This window comes from Artemia sp. Qi Xiang Cuo, chromosome 15 (assembly GCF_049724085.1).
Source record: "Artemia sp. Qi Xiang Cuo chromosome 15, ASM4972408v1, whole genome shotgun sequence".
NCBI classification, from domain to species: Eukaryota; Metazoa; Arthropoda; class Branchiopoda; order Anostraca; family Artemiidae; genus Artemia; species Artemia sp. Qi Xiang Cuo.
This window is the reverse complement of record NC_142808.1, coordinates 16,313,158-16,341,082: the sequence shown is the minus strand read 5'-3', so window position 1 is coordinate 16,341,082 and position 27,925 is coordinate 16,313,158. Positions and strand designations below refer to the sequence as shown.

At 34.0% G+C, this 27,925-nt stretch overlaps 1 long non-coding RNA gene across 1 annotated transcript; it reads right to left on the bottom strand.

The window, feature by feature from the left end:
• Positions 1-992: 992 nt before the first annotated feature.
• LOC148943385 (uncharacterized) lies at positions 993-26,672 on the bottom strand. Its single transcript, XR_016143006.1, has 3 exons — positions 26,601-26,672; positions 11,569-11,928; positions 993-1,127 (listed from the first exon to the last, which is right to left on the bottom strand). It is a non-coding gene; the product is annotated as an uncharacterized LOC148943385 (long non-coding RNA).
• Between the last annotated feature and the right edge of the window lie 1,253 nt (positions 26,673-27,925).

Genomic DNA, 27,925 nt, shown 5'->3' with positions numbered 1-27,925 from the left:
TAAATTAAAGCTCTAAAGTATAGTCAGCCAAGACTACACGTCCTGCCGACGACCAACCCAAATATTACCATGCCCCATCATCTGTGGGGCCTGCACCCCACGCTGGGAATCACGGCTTGAACACCTACTGCAACAAATTTTTTTTTTTTTTTTTTTTTTTTTTTTTTTTTTTTTTTTTTTTAATAAAGAAATATGAAAGAGGGTGAATATGTTCTTCTTGTGAATTGAGTAAGAGACTCACGCACGCACCGAAGATGGATCGTACACAGCAAATCTATACACACATAACTTCTATTTAAGTTTTCTTGATTAGCATTTGCTCTTTGGTTAAAATATTGTTCTAACCGCAGATTTGTGATCTTCCGTTTAATTAAATCAATTGTATTTAACTTACATTTTCTAAATAACAAGATAAACTTCCAAAAAAATTCTAACTGTACGTGCTAGATAAATCTATAAGGAATCACTTGTGCTATAACACTTATGTTCAATGTTCTGGAAATAATGTTTCCTAAAACCTTCTTTATGCTAGTGTTAAATTTTCTGTAAAAGATGTTAAATCGAATGTTTTGCTTACTGCTGTTCAATTTTGCGGAAATACTTTAGATTCTCCTTGTCGGTCTAAACAGTTAGAAACACTATTCTTAGCTTGTAGAAAATCACTGAAGCTTGATTGTGAAATTTTATCGATTTCCATCTCACAAAACATTCAAAATACACAAACATAAAGGCTCTTTGCCAAGAATCTAATCTAGCTCTTCACATCGAACGAGTATGCCTTGCCTGTTATTTACAATAAGAAAATAATGTCCTTCCCCACGCAATGGTAAGGCTTAGTTCAATGGTTTGCTGTTAAATTTATAAGCTAGACCTTAAAACTAGGATTCAGTGCATCCTAAGTAACTTGTGTCTTAAAGATTCTCAATCTTCTAAAACGGGTATGCCATCTCGTTAATATTAAAGCTTAATGAAAATAATTTTAATCTGAAACACAAACTTTCAAAAAAGCAGAATACAAAGATCAAGTAAGAAATTTACAAAAGTAATCAGCCTAAATCTTGTTAACGCATCTTCTTAATCCTTTCATAATGATTGTCGAATTCCCAAGGAGCATCTTTTGGAGACATCTGGAAAAGAAATCAAACTAACTTTTGTTTCTAGTTTCAAAGCTTTTAGCGTCAATTCCCTTTAATCTTAAAGATTCAGTTAGGCTATATCTTTTGTTTCCTTCGTTCATTGGCCTTTGCCCCATGGCCAGACCCGGAGCAAGTAGTTTTTTAGAGGGCGTATGTGACTGCATAAAGCCCTCTATTAGTTTCATTTCAAAGAATTTATCTTCTGTTTATCACATGTTATTTTCGTCTCTTAGCAATGAATAATAGACCGCTTAATCTTTAACTACATTAACATCTTTATTCCTAGATCTGACTTTAATTCTGGAAAATTGTATAACTGTATGGATTTGCCTGTAAACCAAGATTCAAAAGTTTTAGTTTTCTGGAGAATTGGAGTAACGACGTTGCCAGGAATTATTTTTAAAAGAGGGTGACAATTTGGAATGAGTCAGATTTTAGAAAAGCGTAAACAACAGGTGAAGGAAAAGTTGCAGTAAGGCCTTATTACCAATAATAGACTAGAGATAAAAAGATGAATTTTTATTCTATATTCTGTGTTTTAAAGTGGATTTTAATTGTACTGGCTTATTCTTATGATGTCAAGTCATCACTTTTTTTTTGTTTTTTTTTTAGAAGGAGACTGATATGATAACTTTTTAGGTGTATCTAAAACAAGACGGCATAATAGGTCGTCCTCGTCTGGGGTGGGAGGACGTCATAAAGAAAGATTTAAAGGAAATGAAAACTTCATGGGCGGGTGTAAAAAGGAGGCTTTGAATAGATTGGGGTGGAGGAGGAGCGTGAGTAGCTGTGTTGGCCTCAGGTGGCTTGGTGCTGCGGTGAGTTGTTAGTAGTAGTAGTAGTATTTTGTTAGAATGGAAAATTGTAGCATAATCTAAGGCAATGTAGAACAACTCAAATCTGAAAATCAAACCAACACCAGAGATGGTTTTTCGAATTTTCCGACCAAACTAAATGTAATGAGCAGAGCTCTCTAGGAATGTAAGGCAATGGTATCCAGAGTGAATATAGATGGCAACCAAGCTGCTACTTTGCCATATTCAAAAATTAACCATGTAATATAGAAATTTTTCCTGTTCCTTTTAAACTTTTTGCTTGTTTAGCCTGTAAGTAGGCCTTGCCAGTGATCAAGAAGAGTAGTAGAGTCATCAAGAGCAGGATAAAAACATTATTGCAATATAATTCCAAAAATATTGGCTGTGAGAAAGACTTCAATGAGAGCAGAGGATATTTCTTACATTTTATTTTAAATTCAGTTTCAAATTTAGTTATTTCAGGCAGCTTTAACTCTCAATTTCTGATCCCTTTGAACTTTGTGCTTGTCTAACCTGTAAGTAGGCTTTGCCAGTAATCAAGAAGAGTAGTAGAGTCATCATGAGTAGAATGAAAAAATATTACAATGTAATTCCAAAATATTGGTAAACATGCAGAGCATGTTAGGTCAACATGTGTTTGTTGTTGACAACAGTCAACAATGTTTAGTATTTCAGCCATCCACTTTGCAATTAGGCTGAAGAAGAAAGACTGCCTCATAAAGACAAAGCAGGGGAAATAGATGTGCCATGATTTGAATGAGAGCCAGAGCAGATTTCTCAGCTCTCGAATTTCTCTTCTCTGCTTTGGATCCTTTGAAGGATTCAAAGGACTCTACGGAAGTATTTGCCATTCAGTAAATCTATGTGCTACTGCTGCTACAGCTGAGATACTGAAGAATGTTGAGGAATTTGTGAGGATGGTTGTTAATTACCTTACTTCAAGTTTAAAAAGAACTACGATTCTTATTGAGTTTCAGGAGTACTACAAAACATATTTGAAGAGACTACTTAAACTCGCAGACACGAGATGGCTTGCTGCTCACCAGTGCATTGTGAGACTTCTTGATCTTTGGAGTACCCTTGAACAGTTTTCGTGCTAGCTTCAGGAGAAGACCGGCAAGCTGCTGCGTATTTGATTTTCCATAAGTATTCTCTTAACGACTGCAACTCCTTCAATGCCTTTTTCCAATCAGCAAAAAAACCTCGTCGGATATTTGCAGTCTGAGCGTGAAAAGTTCATCGAGACTCTGTGTCGCAACTTCATCCAAGAAAAGTTTCTCAGAGACTGTATAATGATCAATCTATCAAACTCGAATCATAACAAATCATTAGAACATGTTTTTTTTAGAAGATGAATGTGCGGAATTCCTTATGTCATCAATGCAAAGTGGTAAAATAGCCCCTGAGGATGTAAACACTTTTCGAAAAAGATGTTTAAGGTTGTCATATTACCGCAGCAGCAAAAACGCTGAAGCGATTTCCACACGGTGATCCGTTTTTGAAGTTCCTTCAGTTTGCAAATCCCAAGATGGCCCTGGGAACTGAAAGAACCAGTATTCCGTCACGACGCGTTATAGTGAACCGATTTCCAAGTCTCACGCCGAAACTCATAGATATTGACTTCCAGTGGCGCAAGCTGCCATATACTTTAGTGACTCTGAGAAGGAACATATGAGCAAAATTACTAAAGACTTGATGTTGAGAAAAATAGCCTACACGAAAAAGAAACTTCACCAACGAAAGAGTTTCCCAGACCTGGCAGAACTAATAGGGAGGGTGCTGTCCCTACCGCATTCGAATGCAGACTCAGAAACAACAATTCTTGGATGAGTGATGTCAAGACAAAAAACGGAATGGGTTGAAGAAAGAAAGTATTGAAGCCATTATGGTTGTAAAGTCGTGACTAAAAACAAAATATACAGTTTGCTGCAAATATATCTCTACAGACAATCAGATAGGGCTCCACAATTCAAGAACCTCTATTTAGGCCCTCCACCCCTGGTCATGAAGACGAATTTAAAAGCGATGCTGAAGTAGGTCAGTTAATATGAACTGTTTTTTTTTTAATGTATGTGAAGTAAAATTTGAATGATGAAATAAGATTAGGTTTTCAAAGACTGTTAACCGCTTCGAGAAGAAATGCAACATGGCGCAAAATGAAGTTTCAACAAAAAACATAAATTGTGAACCAAGATCCTATCCCTGGACAAGGTAAAGCCTATTTATTTATTTTCTATAGTGTTTTTACTTTTCCTTACCTTATTAACTTTTTCGTGAAACTTGGGAGTATAAATCTGGGTTTAGCATAAATCTGCCCAAAAAAGCATAATTTTGGGATCAAAGAAGCATAATCCTTTCCATCCAAATCTTGCAACACGGCTCAGAGGGGATCAAAGACAAAAAGGGAAATTTTTATTCTATAGTTTTGTGCTTTGAAGTGGGCTTGAATTGCATTGGCCTATTTTTGTAAAGTCAGTCATTACGTTCTTCTCTTTTTTTTTAAGGGGGAGGGGGGTTAGGTGATTTTTTAAGAGTGTAAAAAAAGTGTCAAGTTAGTTTAAATCCAAATTTTGAAAAGGAAAGCCAAATAAGACCGCATTATTACTCGTTTTTGGAAATCTCTGTTGGAATGAAAAATTGTAACATCTCATTACCAGAAGTGAAATAAAAAATAAAAAAATTCATATTTGTAACATCTGTTATCACATGTTTTTTTTCTGTTTTTTGGCTAATATCATAGTTCCTTAAGCGTGTCTAAAAGGAATGCCAAATAAAAAAGAAAGCTTAATATTTCCGTATTTTTGTTTTTTGTTGGAAAAAGCTGATAGAATAGAAAAATTGCAGCAAGATTTCATTACCAATAGTGGGACCAAATATGAAAACGGAAATTTTTTCTGTATTTCCGTGTTATAAAGTGGGCATAAATTGGCTTAATGTTGTAGTTTTTTCATCGCAAAATATGATGAGATGTGATTTTATCACATTTTTCTTTTTTCTTTCTTTTTAGCTTACATGATTAAAGTGGGGTTGAGTTGAAAGAACGTTCAGTTAAATAAGGGTAGAACTACATGGGAACCCATATATACGACGTAAGTAATTTCGAAGACCACAGTGCCTTTCCATGACGATAAATAACAGTTTGAATAGAGATAAATTCTTTTATTAGACATTGAAAAACAAACAATCAAAAAATCTACTGGATACGCAAACGGAAGATCAAATAAGACATAATATGAACTCTGGAAATCCAAATATATCTCTCAATACAACAGTGAATTTCAAGCTATGATTCAAATTCTAAAGCTAGTCTTTAGTCCTAATACTATCAAGATGGTTTTACTTCGAACTTGTGTACAAACTAATCATGACAAGTCCTTTTCAGAACCAAAAAGAGAGCCAGTCATTGAACTGAGCCATTGTGCAGAAGTAATACCAAATTAAACGTAAAAAGAATAAAGCAAAATCTTAAAATGGATTGTTGCTTTATCTTAAAAGGGATTGATCCTAAAAGGTATTGATAATATTTTTATCCTGTAAAACGTGTCCTTAATTTGTTTGCTTTTACTGTGCCAAAACTCCTGTATTATTTTGTGTTTTATTATTTGTACTAGTTTTATTGATATATATTAAATAGGATGTGAAGTCATAATTTTTGTCCGTCTTAAGTTTCAACTTCGCTCTTTGCTTCCCTCGGGAAAACTTTGTTTTTTTAAATTAATCTTTTTTCGTTTTTGGTTAAAATTTAATGTAGAAACAAAGCTATCGTGATCTTTTTATTTATACGAAATAATGTATGTTCGTTTTAAGTTTTAACCTCACTTCTTAGTTTCAGTTGAAAACTTATTTTAATATAATTTCTAATTATCACCGATCTAGGGGAGATAAGACACCTCTAGAAAATACTGCAAACAACCTTGACAGCTACGAAAAACTTTCAGTCTATAACATAAATTTCATTATCAGGAACGGTTGTTTTTCGATGAGCAAAAAGCTGTTTTTACTCGGTTGACTTCGCCTGAAAAAGCCATAATGAAGACAGGGCTTTATAAATCACCTACTGACTAGCAGAAACTAGAACGCTACTCTAACAAAAGAGAGCTGTTTAAGGGCGCATTTAAAAGCTTATATTTATACATAATCACTTTAAAAAAAATGACTTGGTAGCACAATCCCACAAAATGCACTTTCGGTAGTTTCCCCAACTTTTTTAAATGAAACAAGAGCCTTTTCCAATGAAATGACCAAAAAAAGGTGTTTTTCAAAACCTAGGCAAGAGCAAAAAACAAAGGGGGCAAGGAACTCCCTTCCCCTCAATTACCGCTGTTAGAACTACTACACAGCCTTCATCACAGAGTGAATTTTGAAGGTTCAATTCAAAACTGTTGATCAATCAAGCTCAATTTTTGGTAGATTTTTATTAGAAAGGTTTTTTTTTTAATTAATTTGTTATCTCAATAATCTTTACTTTAAAGATGAGTAGGCGATTTATGAAACTTACTAAGAGAGTCTAGAGGGGGAGTATATGTGAGGGTCTCTTAGAAACCTCCAGTTAAGGGTTTTGGACCATAATTATTACAATAATACCGTTTTATGATTTCAAGATTTTCCACTTAAGAAGTGGCACCAAAAATGTTGTTTTCAATGCTATATCTCACTTACGAATGGTAGAATTGATAAAAAAAAAGAAGAAGAAAAACACGTAGATATGAGCAAAAGTTTTCAAATGAGTCATTAAACATCACTCTAAAAAGTTCTGGTAGCCCACTGGCCCTTGCTTTTCCACTTGAGACATGGCACCAAAAGTGCCGTTTTTGGTGCTATTTGAAACTTGCAGATGGTTGAATTTATAGGAAGAACGTTAACATGAGCAATATTTTTTATATGAGCTTTCAAAGATCTATCTAATAATAGATATCTAATGAATGAGCTATTAAGTATCTCTCTATGATGTTCTAGCAACCCGCTAGGCGTGGAAAAAATAAGAAAAACGACCGTTTTAACATTGTTTAACTTTTAGTCACTATGGGCTGTGGTTCGCTTTTTACTAGGTTGCAGCTAATGCTACAACCACGACAAAGAGTTCATTGCAAACTGTCTTCAGAACCTAGTTAACATTAAAATCTGTGAAATCTAATAGATGGTAGAATTTTTAAAAACCTAGTAAATATAAACAATAGCTTTTAATTGAGCCATTAAACATCTATTTACGACGGTGTGATAGCCTGCCAATGTTTCAGTAGCTTACGGATGAGCAGACGATTTATGACGGCTGGGAGGGGAGTATACGGAAGGGGTTCTTGTGAACCTCCAGTTGAGGGTTCTGGAACATACCCATTGCAAAAGTGCCTGTTTTGTAATTCAGAGCTTTTCTACTTAAGAAGTGACACCAAATGTGTTGTTTTCAGTGCTATATCACACTTACGAATGGTAAAATTGATAATAAGAAAATCACATATATAAGAGCAATAGCTTTCAAATGAGTCATTAAATATCACTCTTATAAGTTCTGCTAGTCCAATAGCCCCGGATTTTCCACTTGAGACACGGCACCAAAAGTGCCGTTTTTAGTGTCATTTGGAACTTACTGATGGTGGAATTTATATGAAAGACCCAGATATGAGAAATATCTTTTATATGAGCTATAAAGGATCTTTCTACGATGTTCTGGTTGCCTGTCAGTGCTACCCCTTGAGAAATTGCATAAAAAGTGTCATTTTAGTGCCATATGGCACTTGCAGGTGGCAGAATTTATAAAAAGCACGTAGATATGAGAAATAGCTTTTGAATGAGCCATTAAGCATTTCTCTATGATGTTCTGGTAGCCCGCTAGGTCTATTGAAAAAAAAAGAAATAAAAAAAGGAGTAAGATCAGTTCTATCGATGCAAAAAAGTGATTTTCCTTATTGTTCCAGGGGGGGGGACTTTAATTTCCCTGTACAAGATTTTTGATCATTTTGATTCCAATGGTATACTTTTCATTTTGATCTGAAGCCATTTTCGAGGGATTTTAGGTTTTATTTTCGAAATCACAATAAATGTCTTTTCGCAATAAACTTTTACTTTAGGACGAACCGAAATAACAGTTAACATTCCTGAGTCAGTGTCAGAAGGTGATTTTTTTTTCAATAGCCAGTTTTATTCAAATCGCGTTTTTTAACTTTTTGTTACTATGGGCTGTGGTTCGCTCTTTACTAAGTTGCAGCTACCAGTGCAACCATGATACCTTGCCGGGAAATGCTTTAAGAAATGAGCCTTGAAAATGACTGAAAAAAAACAACGGATACGGATACCGATATATCCGATACGATACATGCAATATCAATGCGCCTGATACCGATACGCACGATATCGATACGCCCGATACCACATACAGCCCTTCCCCAGGGACTATGGAGGGCCATATCATCATCAAAACCATATATATTGGACTTCTGAACTATGTTAAACAAAATGGCTATCACAAAATTTTAAAAGGACTAGTTTGGGGGGGAGGGGGCTGTTTGCCCTCCAATCTTTTTGGTCAATTAAAAAGTGCACTAGAAAATTTAATTTCCATTCGAATTAACCATTAAACATCTCTCTATGATGTTCTGGTCGTTCGCTAGCCCTGATGAGAAAAAAGGAGACACATCAATGCTACCCATGCAAAAAGGTCATTTTCCTTAGTGTTCAAGGTGAGTGACTGTAATTATCCTAAAAAAGGTTTTGGACCATGCTGATTCCAATGGTGCACTTTTCATTTCGGTCTGACGCCATTGTCAAGAGGTTTCAGGATCTTTTTCGAAATCAACAAACATTTCTTTTCGCAATAAACTTTTTCTTTTAAGATTAACCGAAACAACAGCTATCTTTCCTGATTCAGTGTCAGATGGCAATTTTTTCTCAAAAGGCAGTTTTTTTAAAACGCGTTTTTCAAATTTTGATTACAATTGATTGTGGTTCACTCTTTACTAGGTTGCAGCTACCGCTGCAACCATGATAGACAAAGGCCACCTTGAATTGAACCTCCTGCCAAAAAATTACTTTTTTGCTTTACTTTTTTCACCTTACTTTTTCCAGTGGCTTCTCTTAAGATTTCGTAACTCACTATCTCTAAGGATTTCCTAAGGGAAGCGAGGCATTTTCAACTTTTCATTTACGGAAGTAGGCTTTGATTATAGATAAGTCTAAAGTTTATCTAGGAATGTTTTATTAACCTATTTTCATTAAAAATAAAAAAACATTCAGAAGAGTGTAAAAGGTGAAATGTTGCTATTTGGGATTGAACTAAGAAACAAAAACTTTCTAAAGAATGTACTTACAAAAATAAAAAAAACCTATAATTAGCAAAAATACTCATGCAATAATTTATGCTAAAACGAATAGAAAATGAAACCTAAAACGAATAGAAATTATAATTAACAGAATGTTGGGCTTTTAACGGCCAGAATTTATATTTAAATAAGATATGGGCTGCTATGGCCCTCTCAGAACCTCCAATGGCTAGTTGCTGAAAACTATGGTATTTGAGTATTGTTTTTTATCATAACATTTAAAAACTAAAATGCTAGTGAACTTTGAAAGGAAAAACAACTTTTTTTTCTTTCTTCTCCCCCCTCTTGGAGCCTCCTAAAGGCCGTAATGACATTTACGCTTTACTGCTAACACTGTATATTTCGCATAGTATATTTTTCATGAAGAGAGTTTGAAACATGGAAATACTAATAAAGTGTCCTGAAAAATAAAATAAACAATTTTGAAACAACACTTGTGACAATCATTCTGCTTTTACTACTTGAGAAAGGCACTTATGTCTGTTACTCATTATCCTTTTATTCATTTCATTCGAAAGTATACAAATTTATAGGTAAATAAAATATTTAAGACATGAAATAGAAATTTTGGCTTAACACTTCTGTTTTCGGTAAAGTTCAACCAACATTTGAGTCTTCAATTTTGCTACATTTTTCTTTTTATTCAGCTGCATCAAAAAAAAATATTAGCATTACCAGCTAGAAAACAATATCAAACAACAATTATAAATTGTGCTAGTGCACTCTAGTCTTTAGGGCAATCAAAGGGGGATATGACAGCTTATTTCTAGTGTTTTCATCCGGTTTTAAGATCGAATTAATTTTTTATCTGAATACTATGTTGTTTATTCTATTGAGCTTATTTTACTATTAATTAACTTTTGATTTTTAGTAAGTTTAACTTCATATATATATATATATATATATAGATGAAAACAGCTCTTTTTTAATTGAATCTTGTGACCCGCCCATGAACTTGCATAAACACGTTGTCGTAGGGGCGTGCTAGCATTAAAAATATTTTCACGAATGGTTATAAAAACGTACTAAATATGCAACCAATGCTGATGATGCACATCAATATATGCAGTGCCGAGCTGCTATTGGAGTCACCATAAAAAAAAGAACATGCAACCTCCTCTACAGCTCAAAAAACCATTAAAAAATTAGTAATCTCTTAGGTAAACATGTCGATAAATCGAGATGTTTTAGATGTTTTTCGACGTTGCATTGACGTTTGGCGAGAAATTAAGACTAGAATTAAAACAGTACAATATTGATAACTGGAAATAAATGAGGCATGAAGCTGATGAGAAAATAGCATAGGATGCTGAACTGCTGGACTATGGATTACTGGACTACGGACTTCCTTGGTAAAAATTAAAGACCATTAACGAGATACATACTTAGTTTCTTTTGATTTTAACTTCTTCGCCTGAATTTTAGGATCATATTCCACAGCTTTGGAAATCCAAGTTTTTAAATTCAAAAGATAAAAGATAGTATTGCCTTTTATATCTAGAATAGTGGCGTAATTTCATGTTTGGGGAGGGATAAATCCTGGGGAGGGGCATGGTGGGAGCCAAGTTTCTCAAATCAAGTCAAATGGTAGTAAAAACTGAAAAATGAGCCATGTAATACCATGAACATAATCAACATAACATGAACATAAGGATGTACTAAAGAAAACTGATTCGCTTCTGTCGATCCTTGAATTATCCAGGCTTATCTTAGTTTTGACAATATTTTTGAAGAAACTAAGTTTCGGTTGAGGAGGAGCAAACTGGGGTTCCGGGGGAAACCGATATCTGGGAGGGGCAGTTGCCCCCTGTCCTATAGAAAATTAAGGCCCCTGATCCGGAATACGGAACATCGGGAATAGCTACAAAACAAAAAGCAACATACAGCAACAGTCAAAAAACAAAGAAAGTATAAAGCGCAACAAATGGCGACAGTCAAAACACAAAAGAAAGCATTACCCTTTTTTACCATGTCAGAAATTATTTTTCATCTGCAGTTTTTCACGAAAAATCTCTAATGGAAAGAACCCGGGGGAGAGGTTGGATGAAATTATTTTAATTACTTTTAATGACAAAATTAACACAAAACTGAAAAAAAATAAGACTTTGTAAGTTATAGGAGAGGAAAATTGCCTTTTATATCTGGAATATGCAACATCTGGAATAGCTACCAAATAAAGCAACAATCAGCAACAGTCAAGAAACAAAATAAGTATTACCTTTTGTATTTGGAATATGCAACATCTGGAATAGCTACCAAAAAAAGCAACAATCAGCAACAGTCAAGAAACAAAATAAGTATTACCTTTTGTATTTGGAATAGCAACATCTGGAGTAGCAACTACAGTGAAGTCTCAGCTGGGGTGACTACTACAAGGGGACTAATCCTTTTACCACTATCAGCTGCCGCTCTATTATTATCAGATTTAAGTTGTTGCCATAATGAAGCTATACAATCACTTAATGCATCACAAAAACCCAAGCTAGCAGAATACTTCCTCCAATGTTGTATGTAAATTATAGTTAATCCAAGTAGATATAAAAGTAGCACAATAACGACATAAATTTTGGCGTAATATCCACTGTCCTTGTGTCTTTGGATGATGGTTGCTATCGAATCTGTGTTGTTATAGGGTGTACATCCGTAGACGATCATACTCTATACCTATAAATAATTAGCTAAACATGAAATCACTATTATGTCTTACCTTAAATTTTTTCGTATTTTAAGGATGTTTGATACCACAAATGCTGTTTTTTGTGCCTAGCGTCGGCTGACAAAATCAAAGACAAAGGACCCAATAGCAAGTTTTCCAGACACCAGAGAGAGGTTCTGAAGCAATTCGGATAAAAATTGATAGGGGATAATAAATGTGTCAATAGTTTGGAAAGATAACGAGAGATTAGATAAAACAAAGAAAACTTATAATCTCTTTCTTATTGTTAAGCAAAATGCTATGTATTCGGTGCAAATAAAGCATAAATAATAAGCATCCTCAGTAGTAATGGTTCAATTAAAGGTAGCAGAGAGTCCCCCCGCCATAGCTATAATGATAAGTAGCAGAGAGTCCCCCCGCCATACAAGCAGACAGTACTCCTTTATAGTGTTAATCTATACAAGCAGACAGTCACCCCACCATACAACAAGACAAGCATTGTGTTAATTAAAGGGATGTTATGTTACTATTTTATGGCTATTGTTGTTATGTTATGTTGATGTTGTTATATGGTTATTGCTGGTTATTTTATGTTAATGCTGTTTGATGGCTATTGTTGATATGTTATGTTGATTTTATGTTATCTTGATGTTATTTTATGTTGGTTATGTTATGTTGTTTGATGGTTATGTTATGATGATATTGTTTCATGGTTGTTTTGATGTTAAGTTATGTTGTTATGTTATTTTGATTTTATTTCATGGTTATGTTATGTTGGTTATGTTATGTTAATGTTATTTGATAGTTATTGTTATTATGTAATGTTGATATTGTTTCATGGATATGTTATGTTATGGTGGTTATGATATGTTAATGTTGTTTGATGGCTATTGTTGTTATGCTATGTTATTTCATGGTTATTTTGATGTTATGTTATGTTATGTAATATTTTTATTTGGGCGATTCTCAACTGTGTTGGGTATAATACACAACTACCATTTGAAGAGTGTTGTAAGGTCCCCTCCCTCAACCCCAAGGACCCCCTCCCCCCCAACTTTTCGCCCCTACCCCCAACTCCTGCCCCTAACCCCCCCCCCCCAACTCCTGCCCCTACCTCCCCCCCAACCCCCTGCTAAACCCCCTCCCCCCTCCAACTGCCCTCCCTCAGCCCCCCTTTTTTTTAACATATATTTTTTCAACTTTTTTTTACATCTCTTAGAATGACATGTAGCATACTTACTACATAAAAAAAATCACATTTATCACATTTAATATTTTCCGAACTCAAAATGAGAATCATATAGAAATGTTAGTCGTGACTTTTACTAATAGAAAAATAATGTTTGTATTGACCATTTTTTTGACAGTTTTTTTTACAGTTTTTTTCAACTTTTTTTTTACATGACTAAAAATCAGCACTCAACATGTTCCATCTACAAATTGTTTTCACGAGGAGAAAATAAAAAAATCAACACACATACGTTCGTGAATCATGTACAAAATTCACTAAGAAAAAAACAACATGCAATAAGTTTCACGAATAAAAAAAATTAACATGTAACAAGTTCCATGAACAAATCCAGTTTCATTTGGCTAAAAATCCATGTATAGGCTTCACAAAGATTAAAATCAACATGTAACAAGGTTCATGAAGAAAACCCAGCATGCAACAAGTTACACATACAAAAAAAATCATCGCGCAACAAGTTCCATGGAGAAAATCAGCTTCAAGAGGAGAGAAACCAATATGCAAGTTTCTCAATGAGAAAAGTCAACATGCAACAAGTTACACGAGCCAAAAAAAAAATATGCAACAAGTTCCATTAACAAAATCAGCACGAACAAGTTCCTTAAACAAAATCAGTTTCACGAGGAGAAAAATCAGTGTACGAGTTTCGCAAGGAGAAAAAAAAAATCAACATCCAACAAGTTTCCCGAACAAAAGAAAAACAGTCAGCACACAAAAAATATCCACGATCAAAAAAATATGCATGCAGTATGTTCTATGAACAAAAAAAGTTTCAGGAGGAGAAAAAGATCAATGCACATGTTTCACGAAGAGAAAAAAATCAACCTGCAACAAGTTTCACGAATAAAAAAAACAGCAAGCAACAAGTTCCACGAACAGATAAAACAATCAGCATGCAACAACTTCCATTAATAAAAACCAGTTTCACGAAGAGAAAAATCAATGTACAAGTTTCGAGAAAAGAATAAACAAAATCACACTGCAACACGTTTCACGAACAAAAGATCATCACTCAACAAGTTTCACGAACATAAATCAGCGTGCAACAAGCTCCATGAAAAAAACCAGTTTTATCAATGAGGAAAATCATTGTAGAAGTTTCATGAAGAGAAAAATCAACATTTAACATAGATCACGAACAATGAAATATACATGCAATAAGTTCCATGAAAAAAAATTAGTTTCACTAGGTAGAAAAAAATCATTCTACTTGTTTCACGAAGAGAAAAAATAAACATGCAACAAGTTTCAGGAATAAAAAATCAGCACGCAACAAGTTCCACGAACAAAATCAGTTTAACGGGGAGAAAATCATTGTTTAAGTTTCGCGAAGAGAAAAATCAACATTTAACATGGATCACGAACAAAGAAATATGCATGCAATAAGTTCCATGAACAAAATTAGTTTCGCTGGGTAGAAAAAAAATTAATATACTTGTTTCATGAAGAGGCAAAATAAACATGCAACATGTTTCAGGAATAAAAAATCAGCACGCAACAACTTCCACTAACAAAATCAGTTTAACGGGGATAAAATCATTGTTTAAGTTTCGCGAAGAAAAAAATTCAGCATGCAACAAGTTCCACGAAGAAAAAAGCAACATGCAACAAGTTTCACGAACAAAAAAAACTGCAAGCAACAAGTTCCAGAATCAGAAAAATATGCATGTAGTATGTTCCATGGACAAAATTAGTTTTAGGATGAGAAAAAAAAATCAATGTCCATATTTTACGAAGAGAAAAAATCAACATGCATCAAGTTTTACGAATAAAAACAGCGTGCAACAAGTTCCACGAACTAAAAAAAAACAATCAGCACGCAACAAGTTCCATTAACAAAATCAGTTTCACGAGGTAATAAAAAAATCAATGTACAAGTTACGCGAAGATAAAAAAAAACAGGCTGCAACAAGTTTCCAGAAACAAAAAGCACTTCGCGTGGCGCGCCACGCCAAGTGAGCCTAATTGAACCTAACATGAATGCAGTTACTTTAAAAAAGGGTGGTATTGTAGGTTGGCTGCAGGCACCCGGTTGCACACTCTTTTTATTTTTTGTTCGTGAAACTTGTTGCATGTTGATTTACTTGTGGATTACTAAAGGTTTTTTTCTTGAAACTGGTTGCATGTTGTTTTTTCTCTTCGTGAAGATTGTACATTGGTTTTGTCCTCGTGAAAGTGATTTTGATCTTGGAACATGTTGAGTACTGCTTTTTGTTTCTGGCACTTGCTGCCTGCTGATTTTTTTTTTTCGTGAAACTTGTTGCATGTTGCTTTTTTCTCTTCGCGAAACTTGTACACGGATTTTTCTCCTTGTGATGCTGATTTTGTTCATGGAACTTGTTGCATGATGGTTTTTTGTTCATGAAACTTGTTCTTCTCTTGAAGCCAATTTTGTTCATAGAACTTGACTGTGCTGATTTATGTTTGTGGAGCTTGTTGAGTGCTGATTTTCCATCGTGAAACTTGTTGAATGCTGTTTTTGGAACTTGTTGCATGCTGATTTATGTTTATGGGATTTGTTGAGGGATGATTTTCTTTTTGTTTGTGAAACTTGTTGCATTCTGTTTTTTTCTCTTCGCGAAACTTGTACTTTAATTTTTCACCTCGTGAAATTGATTTTGTTAATGGAAGTTGTTGCGTGTTGATTGTCTTATTTTAGTTCAGGGAACTTGTTGCATGTTGTTTTTTATTTGTGAAACTTGTTGCATGTTGATTTTTTCTCTTAGTGAAACTTGTACTTTGATTTTTTTTCTCCTCCTCAAACTAATTTTGTCCATGGACTGCATCCATATTTTTCTGATTCTGGAACTTGTTGCTTGCTGATTTTTTTTGTTCGTGAAACTTATTGCATGTTGCTTTTTTCTCTTCACGAAACTTGTACGCTGATTTTTCTCCTCATGAAACTGATTGTTGTTCATGGAACTTGTTGCATGATGGTATTTTGTTCATGAAATTTGTTGCATGTTGATTTTTCTCTTCGTGAAACTTGCACATTGATTTTTTTCTTGTCTTGAAGCCAATTTTGTTCATGGAACTTGACCGTGCTGATTTATGTTTGTGGAGCTTGTTGAGTCCTTATTTTTCTTCGTGAAACTTGATGCATGCTGATTTTGGTACTTGTTGCATGCTGATCTATGTTCTCGGAATATGTTGAGTGATGATTTTTTTTGTGAAACTTGTTGCATCCTGTTTTTTTCTCTTCGCGAAACTTTTACATTTATTTTTCACCTCGTGAAACTGATTTTGTTAATGGAACTTGTTGCGTGCTGATTGTTTTTTTTAGTTCGTGGAACATGTTGCATCCTGTTTTTTATTCGTGAAACTTGATACATGTTGATTTTTTCTCTTTGTGAAACATGTACATTGATTTTTTTTTCTGCTCCTAAAACTAATTTTGTCTGTGGAACATACTGCATGCATATTTTTCTGATTCTTGAACTAATTGCGTGCTGATTTTTTTTGTTCGTGAAACTTGTTGCGTGTTGCTTTTTCTTCTCTTCGCGAAATTCGTACACTGATTTTTCTCCTCGTGAAACTGATTTTGTTCAAGGAACTTGTTGCGTGCTGATTGTCGTTCATGGAATTTGTTGCATGATGGTTTTTGCTCATTAAACTTGTTGAATCTTGATTTTCGCTTCGTGAAACTTGCACATTGATTTTTTTTTCTTCCCTTTAAGCCAATTTTGTTCGAGGAACTTGCCCCTGCTGATTTATGTTTGTGGAACTTGTTGAGTGCTGATTTTTTTTCGTGGAACTTGTTGCATGCTGAATTTTATTCGTGGAACTTGTTGCATGCTGAATTTTTTTCTCCGCGAAACTTAAACAATGATTTTCTCCCTGTTAAACTGATTTTGTTCGTGGAACTTGTTGCTTGCTGATTTTTTTGTCCTGAAACTTTTTGCATGTTTATTTTTTCTCTTCGTGAAATAAGTACATTGATTTTTTCTTCTACCTAGTGAAACTAATTTTGTTCATGGAACTTATTGCATGCACATTTCTTTGTTCGTGATCCATGTTAAATGTTAATATTTCTCTTCGTGAAACTTCTACCATGATTTTCCTCATTGAGAAAGCTGATTTTGTTCATTGAACTTGTTGCACGCTAATTTGTATTCGTGGAACTTGTTGAGTGATGATCTTTTGTTCGTGAAACATATTGCAGTGTGATTTTGTTTATTCTCTTCTCGAAACTTGTACATTGATTTTTCGCTTCGTGAAACTGATTTTGTTAATGGAAGTTGTTGCATGCTGATTGTTTTTTTTTTGTAGAACTTGTTGCTTGCTGTTTTTTTTATTCGTAAAACTTGTTGCAGGTGGATTTTTTTTTCTTCGTAAAACATGCACATTGATTTTTTTCTCCTCCTGAAATTAATTTTGTTCATGGTACATACTACATGCATATTTTTTTTATCGTGGATTTTTTTGTGTGCTTACTGTTTTTTTTGTTCGTGAAACTTATTGCATGTTGATTTTTTTTCTCTTCGCCAAACTCTTACACTGATTTTTCTCCTCGTGAAACTGGTTTTGTTCAAGGAACTTATTGCGTGCTGATTGCTGTTCATAGAACTTGTTGCATGATGGTTTTTTGTTTATGAAACTTGATTTTTTTTTCTTCCGCACAGTGAAAATGATTTTGTTCATGGAACTTATTGCATGCATATTCTATGCCCGTGTTTCATGTTACATGTTGATTTTTCTCTTCGTGAAACATCTACAATTATTTTTCTCATTGAGAAAACTGGTTTTGTTCATGGAAATTGTTGCGTGCTTATTTTTGTTCGTGGAACTTGTTGAGGGATGATTTTTTTGGTTTGTGAAACTTATTGCAGCCTGTTTTTTTCTCTTCCCGAAACTTGTACATTGATTTTTTTTACCTCGTGAAACTGATTTTGTTAATGGAACTTGTTGCGTGCTGATTGTTCTTTTTAGTTCCTGAAACTTGTTGCATGCAGTTTTTTTTAATGAAACTTGATGCAGGTTGATTTTTTCTCTTCGCTAAACATGTACATTGATTTTTTTTTCTCCTCCTAAAACTAATTTTGTCCATGGAACATACTGCATGCATATTTTTCTGATTCTGGAACTTGTTGCTTGCTGTTTTTTTTGTTCGTGAAACTTATTGCATGTTGCTTTTTTCTTCGTGGAACTTGTTGCATGCTGAATTTTTTTCTTCACGAAACTTAAACTATGGTTTTCTCCCCGTTAAACTGATTTTGTTCGTGGAACTTGTTGCGTGCTGATTTTTTATTTTTTTTTCTCTTCGTGAAACAAGTACATTGATTTTTTTTCTACCTAGTGAAACTAATTTTGTTCATGGAACTTATTGCATGCATATTTCTTTGTTCGTGATCCATGTTAAATTTTGATTTTTCTCTTCGCGAAACTTAAACAATGATTTTCTCCCCGTTAAAGTGATTTTGTCCGTGGAAGCTGTTGCGTGCTGATTTTCTATTCCTGAAACTTGTTGCATGTATATTTTTTCTCTTCGTGAAACAAGTACATTGATTTTTTTCTGCCTAGTAAAGATAATTTTGTTCATGGAAATTACGTTCATGGAACTACTATATGTTCATGGAACTACGTTCATGGATTTTTTTCTCTTCGTGAAACATGTGCATTGATCTTTTTCTCCTCCTGAAACTTTTTTTGTTCATAGAACATACTGCATGCATATTTTTTTGATCGTGGATATTTTTTGTGTGCTGACACTTTTTTTTTGTTCGTGAAACTTGTTGCATATTGATTTTATTTCTCCTTGCAAAACTCGTACACTGATTTTTCTCCTCGTGAAACTGATTTTGTTCAAAAAACTTTTTGCTTGCTGATTTTGTTAATGAAAATTGTTGCATATTTTTTTTTGCTTCGTGTAACTTGTGGCGTGTTGATTTTTCTCATTAAGAAACTTGCACCTAGGTTTCTCTCCTCGTGAAGCCGATTTTTTCCATGGACCTTGTTGCGTGCTGATTTTTTTTGTATGTTTAACTTGTTGCATGCTGGTTTTTCTTCATGAACCTTGTTACATGTTGATTTTAATCTTTGTGAAACCTATACATTGATTTTTATCCAAATGAAACTGGATTTGTTCATGGAACTTGTTGCATGTTAATTTTTTTATTCGTGAAACTTATTGCATGTTGTTTTTTTCTTCGTAAATTTTGTACATTGCCTCGTGAAAACAATTTGTAGATGGAACATGTTGAGTGCTGATTTTTAGTCATGTAAAAAAAAACAGTTGAAAAAAACTGTCAAAAAAACAGTTAAAAAAAATGGTCACTACAAACATTATTTTTCTATTAGTAAAAGTCACGACTAACATTTCTATATGATTCTCATTTTGAGTTCGGAAAATATTAAATGTGATAAATGTGATTTTCTTATGTAGTAAGTAGGTTACATGTCATTCTAAGAGATGTAAAAAAAATTGAAAAAAATATGTAAAAAAAAATGGGGGGGGGGGGGCCTGATTGGGGGGGGGTTGGAGGGAGGGTTTGGAGAGTGGTGGGGGGGGGGTTAGCAGGGGGTTTGGGAGAGGGGTTAGGGGCAGGAGTTAGGGGGGTTAGGGGCAAAAAGTTGGGGGGATGGGGTCCTTGGGGTTCGGGTAGGGAACCTTACAACACTGTTCAAATGGTAGTTGTGTATTACACCGAACACAGTTGAGAATCGCCCAAATAAAAATATTACATAACATAAAATAACATCAAAATAACCGTGAAATAACATCAACATAACATAACAACAATAGCCATCAAACAACATTAACATAACATAACCACCATAACATAACATAACCATGAAACAATATCAACATAACATAATAACAATAACCATCAAATAACATTAACATAACATAACCAACATAACATAACATCAACATATTATAACCATGAAACAACATCAACATAACATAACAACATAACTTAACATCAAAATGACCATGAAACAATATCATGATAACATAACCATCATACAACATAACATAACAAACATATAATAACATCAACATAACATAACATCAACATAACATCAACATAACATATCAACAATAGCCATCAAACAACATTAACATAACATAACCCGCAATAACCATATAACAACATCAACATAACATAACAACAATAGCCATAAAAACATTAACTTAATATACCTTTAGTTAACACAATGCTTGTCTTGTTGTATGGTGGGGTGACTGTCTGCTTGTATAGATTAACACTATAAAGGAGTACTGTCTGCTTGTATGGTGGGGGGACTCTCTGCTACCTATCATTATAGCTATGGCGGGGGGACTCTCTGCTACCTTTAATTGAACCATTACTACTATCCTCAACTCCATGTCAATATTTTTGGGGCGGAGGGACGAAACTATTTAAAACATGTGAAGTTCAAAATTGAAGGTTACTTGAGAGTAAAAATATTTCTTGACCTGTAGGATTATAGCCCCCCCCCCAACACACACACAAATCTACAAAATCGTTTTTAATTACCCTCCAGCTGCCATGTATGCTCAAAATAATGTAAGGACAGCAAAATATGTATAATTATGTAACTAATTAGATAAGGAATGGTTTGACTAAAAAAGAAAGAAATAGAGACAAGGCCGTATCTAGGAGGGGGTAGGCGCTTTAAATTCCTTTCCTTCTCCCCAAAATATTTGTCCAACTCGTAAGAAAGTAATAAAAATGCATATAAACCCATTTTTGACTCAAAACATTGTACCTCCCTCCTGAAAAAAATACACTTCCCAAATAAAATCCTTGATACGGCCTTGCATATGGATAATATTCCTGTTAAGTGTAGGTTTTACTGCTAATGAAATATTGTGTGTAGAATTCCTATTAGTAAATAAAAAGGAATGAATAAAAGTGAAATGGATATTGTTATAAAAAGGATATTGTTAGGTTTCTAAAGAGATTAAATAAAAGAATAAGGTTTTTTATTTGAAAGTAAGGAGTGGAATTAAAACTTAAAACGAACAGAAATTATTCCGTATCTGAAAGGGGTTCTCCCCTCCTCAACGCCTCACTATTTACGATAAAGTTTTTTATTGTTTTAAAAAACAGAGTTGTGAGAAAAACTAAAACTTTAGCGTAATGCGCGCGGCGTTGCGGAGGGGACAGCCCCTTTCATAAACGGACTAATTTCTGTTCATTTTAAGTTTTAATGTCGCTCCTTACTTTCAGTTATAAAAACACTTGTTTTTTGTTTAATTTCTTAACGTTTTTGAATTAATGCAACGTTGCTCTTGGCTCACCGCACATGAATAATTAAAACAAAATTTGCATATTAATTTTACAATTTTTTTTGGCTAAATGGCGTTCTCGAAATTTTGATCTGAGGTAATTTATGTTAACTTACGTAACGAATTTCTATATTCTACACGTCGTAACAAATTTCTACACGTCAAATTGAGCAAATGAGCCGTTTTTATTTGGAGAGTAATATGAAGGAATTTTGGAGAAGGGTAAACCAAAGACAAGGAAAAGTGCTAGAGGGAATCCCGGATCCAAATAGCTGGCCGGAACATTTCGTAAGTAAAGAAGAAGGAGATCTTAGTAAGTGGTATGATAAAGAATTGGGAATATTTGGGATGAATATAATTACCCGACGAGGGAAGAAGATTATTCGTTAACAGAGGAGGTAGATATTGAGGAGGTTGCACATGTGTTAAGGAAATTGGATGGAGGAAAGCTCCTGGAATTGATGGAATTCCAACTCGTTTATATAAAAAGTTTTCAAGTTTATTTATGCCAATTTTTATACTGCTGTTTAATAGTGTGCTTTCATCTGGAATTTGGGTTTCAGGGTGGAAGACGTCTTTAATATTACCGTTATTTAAAAAAGGGAATTCGAGGTTACTTTGTAATTATAGACCTATAGCTCTGGTACCATGTTTAAGTAAGATTCTAGAAAAATTTATTGATAATAGGCTAGCTAATATGTTAAAGAAGAATCGAATAATTCGTGAGGAACAAGGAGGATTCAGGGAAGGATATAGCACAGTTGACAGGGTATCTGTACTTAAGGCGTTGATAGAAAAGTATAGTAGAGGTAAGAGTAATTTATTGGTAGCTTACGTAGATTTTGAGAGAGCATTCGATAGTGTTAATAGGATTTTGTTGTGCGTAGAATTGTTGAGGATAGGACTGCCCCGTATTTTTGTTCGACTAGTGTGTGATATGTATAGGCTAACAAGAGGAATGGTTAAGGTAGCAGGGAAAGGGTTTTCGGATAAATTTAGTTGCGAGGTAGGAGTTAAACAGGGTAGCACTTTGTCACCGAGGCTATTTTGTTTATATATTAATGATATTGTTGTTTTTTTTTAGGAAAAATGGGCGCCAACAGTGAGTTTAGGAAATTTGGCTTTGTCTCTGTTGTTATTTGTGGATGATGCGGCGCTGATAGCTAGAAGCGCCGAAGATTTGCAAATATTGTTGAACATATTAAATGTTTATTTGTAAAAAAAAGAAAATGAGATTAAATATCCAAATGACTGAAATTATAGTTTTTGGGAGAAATAAAAATAATGATAAATTTTTATTTAAGGGTATTGAGTTGAAAAAAAGTACAACTTTTAAGTATTTAGGGTTTGTATTAAATAATAAATTAAATTGGAAGGATCATGTGAAAGAAATGGGGGGTAGAGGTAAAGCGGTTTCTTCAGCAGTTTTAAGGAATTCAGCTTTAAATGAAATTAAAAATATTAAAATGCATAAGTATTTGTTTCAATCGAAAATTCGTCCTACTATTCATTATGGCGCGGAGGTTTGTGGATATGAGGCGATCCCGCAATTGGAAATGGTTCAACTACAACATTATAAAATATTGGTTAGGGTACATGCTTCAACTCATAGACAGACTCTTAAGAGAGATATAGGTTTGTTTTCGCTGCACAAAGAAAGGATAATACAAGTAGTAAAATTTTGGCTGAAAATTACCCATCTACCAGATGAGAGGCTTATGAAAGCCGCATATTTTGAATTATTGCAGCAAGGTAGAAAAAGATCGTGGCCGTTCCATGTTAAAGCCCTCCTTGATAAAGCCGGACTTTCACACGCTTGGAATGAAGATCTTGGTTCAACAGGCGATCCAGAGGAAATTTATTGGAAGCTAAAACATGTTAAGGAGGATCAAGAGATCCAACTCTGGCATGAACAGATTCGAAAATCTGAAACCTTGCGCCACTATTCTAAGATAAAAGAGTCTTTTGGACCAGAATATTATTTTAAGCTGAATTTGCCACCGGAAAACTTGCTTCTGTGGTTCCAGGTCCGAGCGAATGGTTTGCCCTTAAAAAGTAGATGGAAATTATTTGAAAGAAATGCTTAGGGTCCGATATCATGTTATACTTGCTCTTTATGTGGTATGGAGGAAGAAAATTTGCTCCACTTTTTGATGGTGTGCCATGGGCTTTCAGATTTAAGATTGAAGTATTTAGGAGATGGGGATGTGTTTTTTCATTGGATCCTTAAATCTTCATCCCGGGAGACGATTATAGCAGTGACTGGATTTAAAAGAGGGTTTAAAAAGATGTAAATAATAGGTTTAAGTTTTTTGTTTGTTGTTAGTAGTTATACGATTTATTTAAATGTATGCTGGCTGTTGTCTTATATAATCATTGTAATGTTTGTGTATGGCCTAGAGGCTGAATAAATTTTCTATCTATCTATCTATCTATTCGTATATTTTTACCACGTATATCAGGGGGTTTGCCCATAGTGAATACCTCGCTCTTTACGCTAAAGTTCAAATTTTGGTTAAATTCTTTAAGAATGACCCCTTAATCGCAAAGGCTATTAATTAGAATAAATAGCTCTGATGAAAGTACAAAAAAAAAACTTTAGCATAAAGAGGAAGGTAATGACTAGGGAGTAGACCCGATCATATTCGTAAAAATTTCTGTTCATTTCAAATTTTGTTGCTGCTCCTTACTTTCAGTTGAAAAAATTGTTTTTTTTTTATTTAATTTCTGATCTTTTCTTAAATAATGCTGGGAAATCCGGCGCACCCTTCATAGCAATATCCCTTCCTCCATGAAAACTTCCTCCATAGAAAGATCCTCCCACGTAACCTCCCCCCCAACTATCAGAAAAATCCCCCCTGAAAACTTCTGTATACTTCCCAATAACCAATGCTATATGTAAACATTGGGCAAAGTTCATAACTCGCAGACCTTCCCCCGGGGACTGTGGAGGATTAAGTCATCCTCAAAGACATAGTTATTGTATTTTTCAGCCATGTTGAACAAAATAGCCATCTCAAAATTTTGATCGGGTGACTTTGGGAAAAAAATGAGCAAGGGAGGGGGTCTTAATACCCTCCATTTTTTTTACATAAAAAGGGCACTAGAACTTTTAGTTTCCGTTCGAATGAGCCATCTTGAAATATTCTATGGCCACTGGGTCGATACGATCACCCCTGGGGAAAAAAAAATAAACACGCATCCGTGATCTTTCTTCTGGCAAAAAAAAAATACACAATTCCACATTGCGTTTGTAGTTAGATGTATATAAAAACGACTTTTGTTTATGGCCTTCGGGTTTTCATAGAAATTATATTGTACGATATTATATTATATTTTACGATAGAGTATTTTATTATATTATATCACCTAGAATTTCAAAAGCATTTCCCACCTTATCCTAAAGACTAGTTAATTTAAAAATAAATACTTGTTAATTGAACGATACACACTCAGGAATTATGCTCTATAAGATCTTAGAAAACCGGTTTAATAGCCACAAAGGTGACAGAATGTATTGGACTTACATAGTTTAGGCTATATGTTTGCACATTAGGGGGGGGGGGGTGCAAGTATAGCGGGTGTGCATGCAAAATGTGTTAGCAACAATTATTCTGCATATTATTAAATAAGATTTGTTTTCTAAATTCTCGTTGCCCAAATACTTTACCCCCAGCCCCCCTAATGTATAAATATATAGACCAACTTATATAAGAAAATATTGTTTAAATTTGATCCTGTCAAATTTTATGACCATCAGGATTTTCCGAATAATTGCCTACATTTCTTAAATAATTTTAGGTCTCGCCACTTCATCCAAAGCCTTCCCTAACTAAAATCCTGCTAGAAACTCCCCATCAGAGGTGAAAAAATATTAATACAACTGATTTTACAACTTATTCGTTTATATACTTTCGTAAATAAACATTAATAACTTATTCGCTAATAACACTGATAACTTATCAAGACTCTAGTAAATGGCTTAATATACATCGAGCACTATAATTTAAGAATATAAACAACAAAACGCGTATCATATCTCTTTATTTTTCTCCATTCCAATGACTCTTAGACATAAATCACCTTGGTTTCTTAAGGGGAGGCAAAAATATAATTTATTTCTCTCCAAGGGAGGCCTGATATCCCCTTCCGGATCCCACTAGGAAATTAATGTGACAGTAGCAAATTAAAACACTTATGTTAGCTAATTTCCTCATTAACATAAATGCATTTATTTTTAATTTATGCAATGGCAGAAAGGGACAAATGCGTAGTGTCATGGGTCTAAAAGTGAAGTTTATGTTATCTTCATTTTCCATGGGTGGGATACTGCTCCCTCCCTTTCTGGCGGCACTCGTATATCCCGTATTTCACCTAAAATAAATCAGCATCTTAAAAAATGATACCAAAGAAATTTAATAAAATAAAGATAATAAAGAAATCTGGAAAGATAACAAAGATAATAATAAAAAAATCAAAATTAAGATAATAATAAAACAATCATTAAAGTTAATAAAAAAATTGATAATAAAGAAATCTGAAAAAAATGATTATAAGAAACTGGAGAACAGTTTTTAGAAAAGATATTTCTTCCTTACTCAACGGCAGAAAAAATCAAGGCCGTATCCAGGGGGGGGGGGTTACCCGGTTTGAACCCCCCCCCCCGAAATTTTTGACCGAGTCGAAAATAAGTCGAAAATTAGTAAAACCTAGGTAAAATCAGTATAATTAGTCGAAAACTGAGTCAAAAATTAGTAAAACCCCTCCCAAAAAGTCAAAAATTAGTAAAACACCCCCCTTCCCCCCGAAAAAAATCTTGGATCCGCCCTTGGAAAAAATACACCCTCCGCTGTGGCTCTGAAATATGCATTATCTCAATAATTCAATGGCAATATTGACCAGGCTTTTGGATTTTATATAGTTGGAAACGTCACAAATGAAGCAGCATTTTATTGATGTCCTTTTGCAAGGGATTGGGACAGGGTTTTGAGACTGATCCTTTACCCCTGGAATCTTGATATTTGCACGATTTTTGTATTGATCACAATATGTTTGGTCAAGTTCAGTCTTTAGTATTTTATTTGCAGGCTTAATTCTTTCCAATTGAACTTTATCCCATAATTAAATCCTGCGCATGTCTTATATTTGAAATATGATTTAAATTTTACACATTTCTACAATATGAGCCTATTTACCTTATTTTGTGAAATCATGGCTTTTGTGAATTTATACTGTTCAAGGAGTCCTTCAGAAAGATGTTATATTCCTTTCATATCTTTCAGGAAACTAAATTTTCCAAGGGAAAGCTTCCGGGAATAGAAACAACAGTTGTTCTAAAAAGCATGCTTGAACTTTATTTTTCATACAATACAGCTGCCCCTTTCTTCAATGTTTTAAGCAGAAAGCTTCAACTAGAGCAATATCAGTAATAGGCATACTCAAATCTCGTGAGAAAAACAGGGGCGCCCTACTCTCCCTCCTACTAGACATTGAAAAATATTTTTTCTGGTATTTTGTATTGAGTTTAGTTTTTTTAAATCCTCCGCCCCTACATATCGAACCAAACCATTTTTATATCTTCAGTTAAAAAAAGATAAAACCTTGCCCCAACCTTCCCCCATCGACAACATTTTCGTAGATTAGCCCCCCCCCCCTGAAAAAAGCAACAAATTAGTAATGATCGGTCTTAAATTGGCTGTAAGCGAAAATGTATGTAAGGGCTTTCAAAGGTAAAAGCATATTCTGCATAAATACATATATATATCAGGGTCATCATATAGAGAGAGGTATATATATTTATCATAGATATCCTCCATACCTCTATAAGTATGAGAAAATACCGTTATGTAGCCTCAATTCCAGCATTTTTGTGAATTGACATGCCATAGCATGCAAGTACATCATATAAGCACCTCTTCCTGACTATGCAGATAAGCATTTTCTCATGGTAATATCATAATAGTTTATGTAACATTGTTGTGGTATTTCGTATCTATCATATATAGGCTACTATAGCTGGATATATATCATATAGTATATATATAGATATGAGCTGATATATGTATACGATAGATATATCGACGAGATAGTATATATATAGTACACAGCTATGTATATGTATATATATATACTATATACATATACTGTCTATATATATATATATATATATATATATATATATATATATATATATATATATATATATATATTCTCGAAAACGGCCCCATATTTTTTAGGAAAATTGGTATCTTGGTATATTTACGCATTAAAAACGATCTAGATAGGTCAGAAGTCTGAGAAAATTTGTTAAGAGCCTTAATTTTGTTTTTTTCAAATAACATAACATAGTATGTTAGTACATCATATAATTATTTCTTATGACATCATATAAGCATTTTCTTATATGATGTTATGCATAGCATAAATAAGATTGTTGAGTTTCCAACGCATCAGTTATTTATATAATATGACTGTTGGAAGGCCCAACAAACAAGAATTTGCATCATCAATCGCGACACCA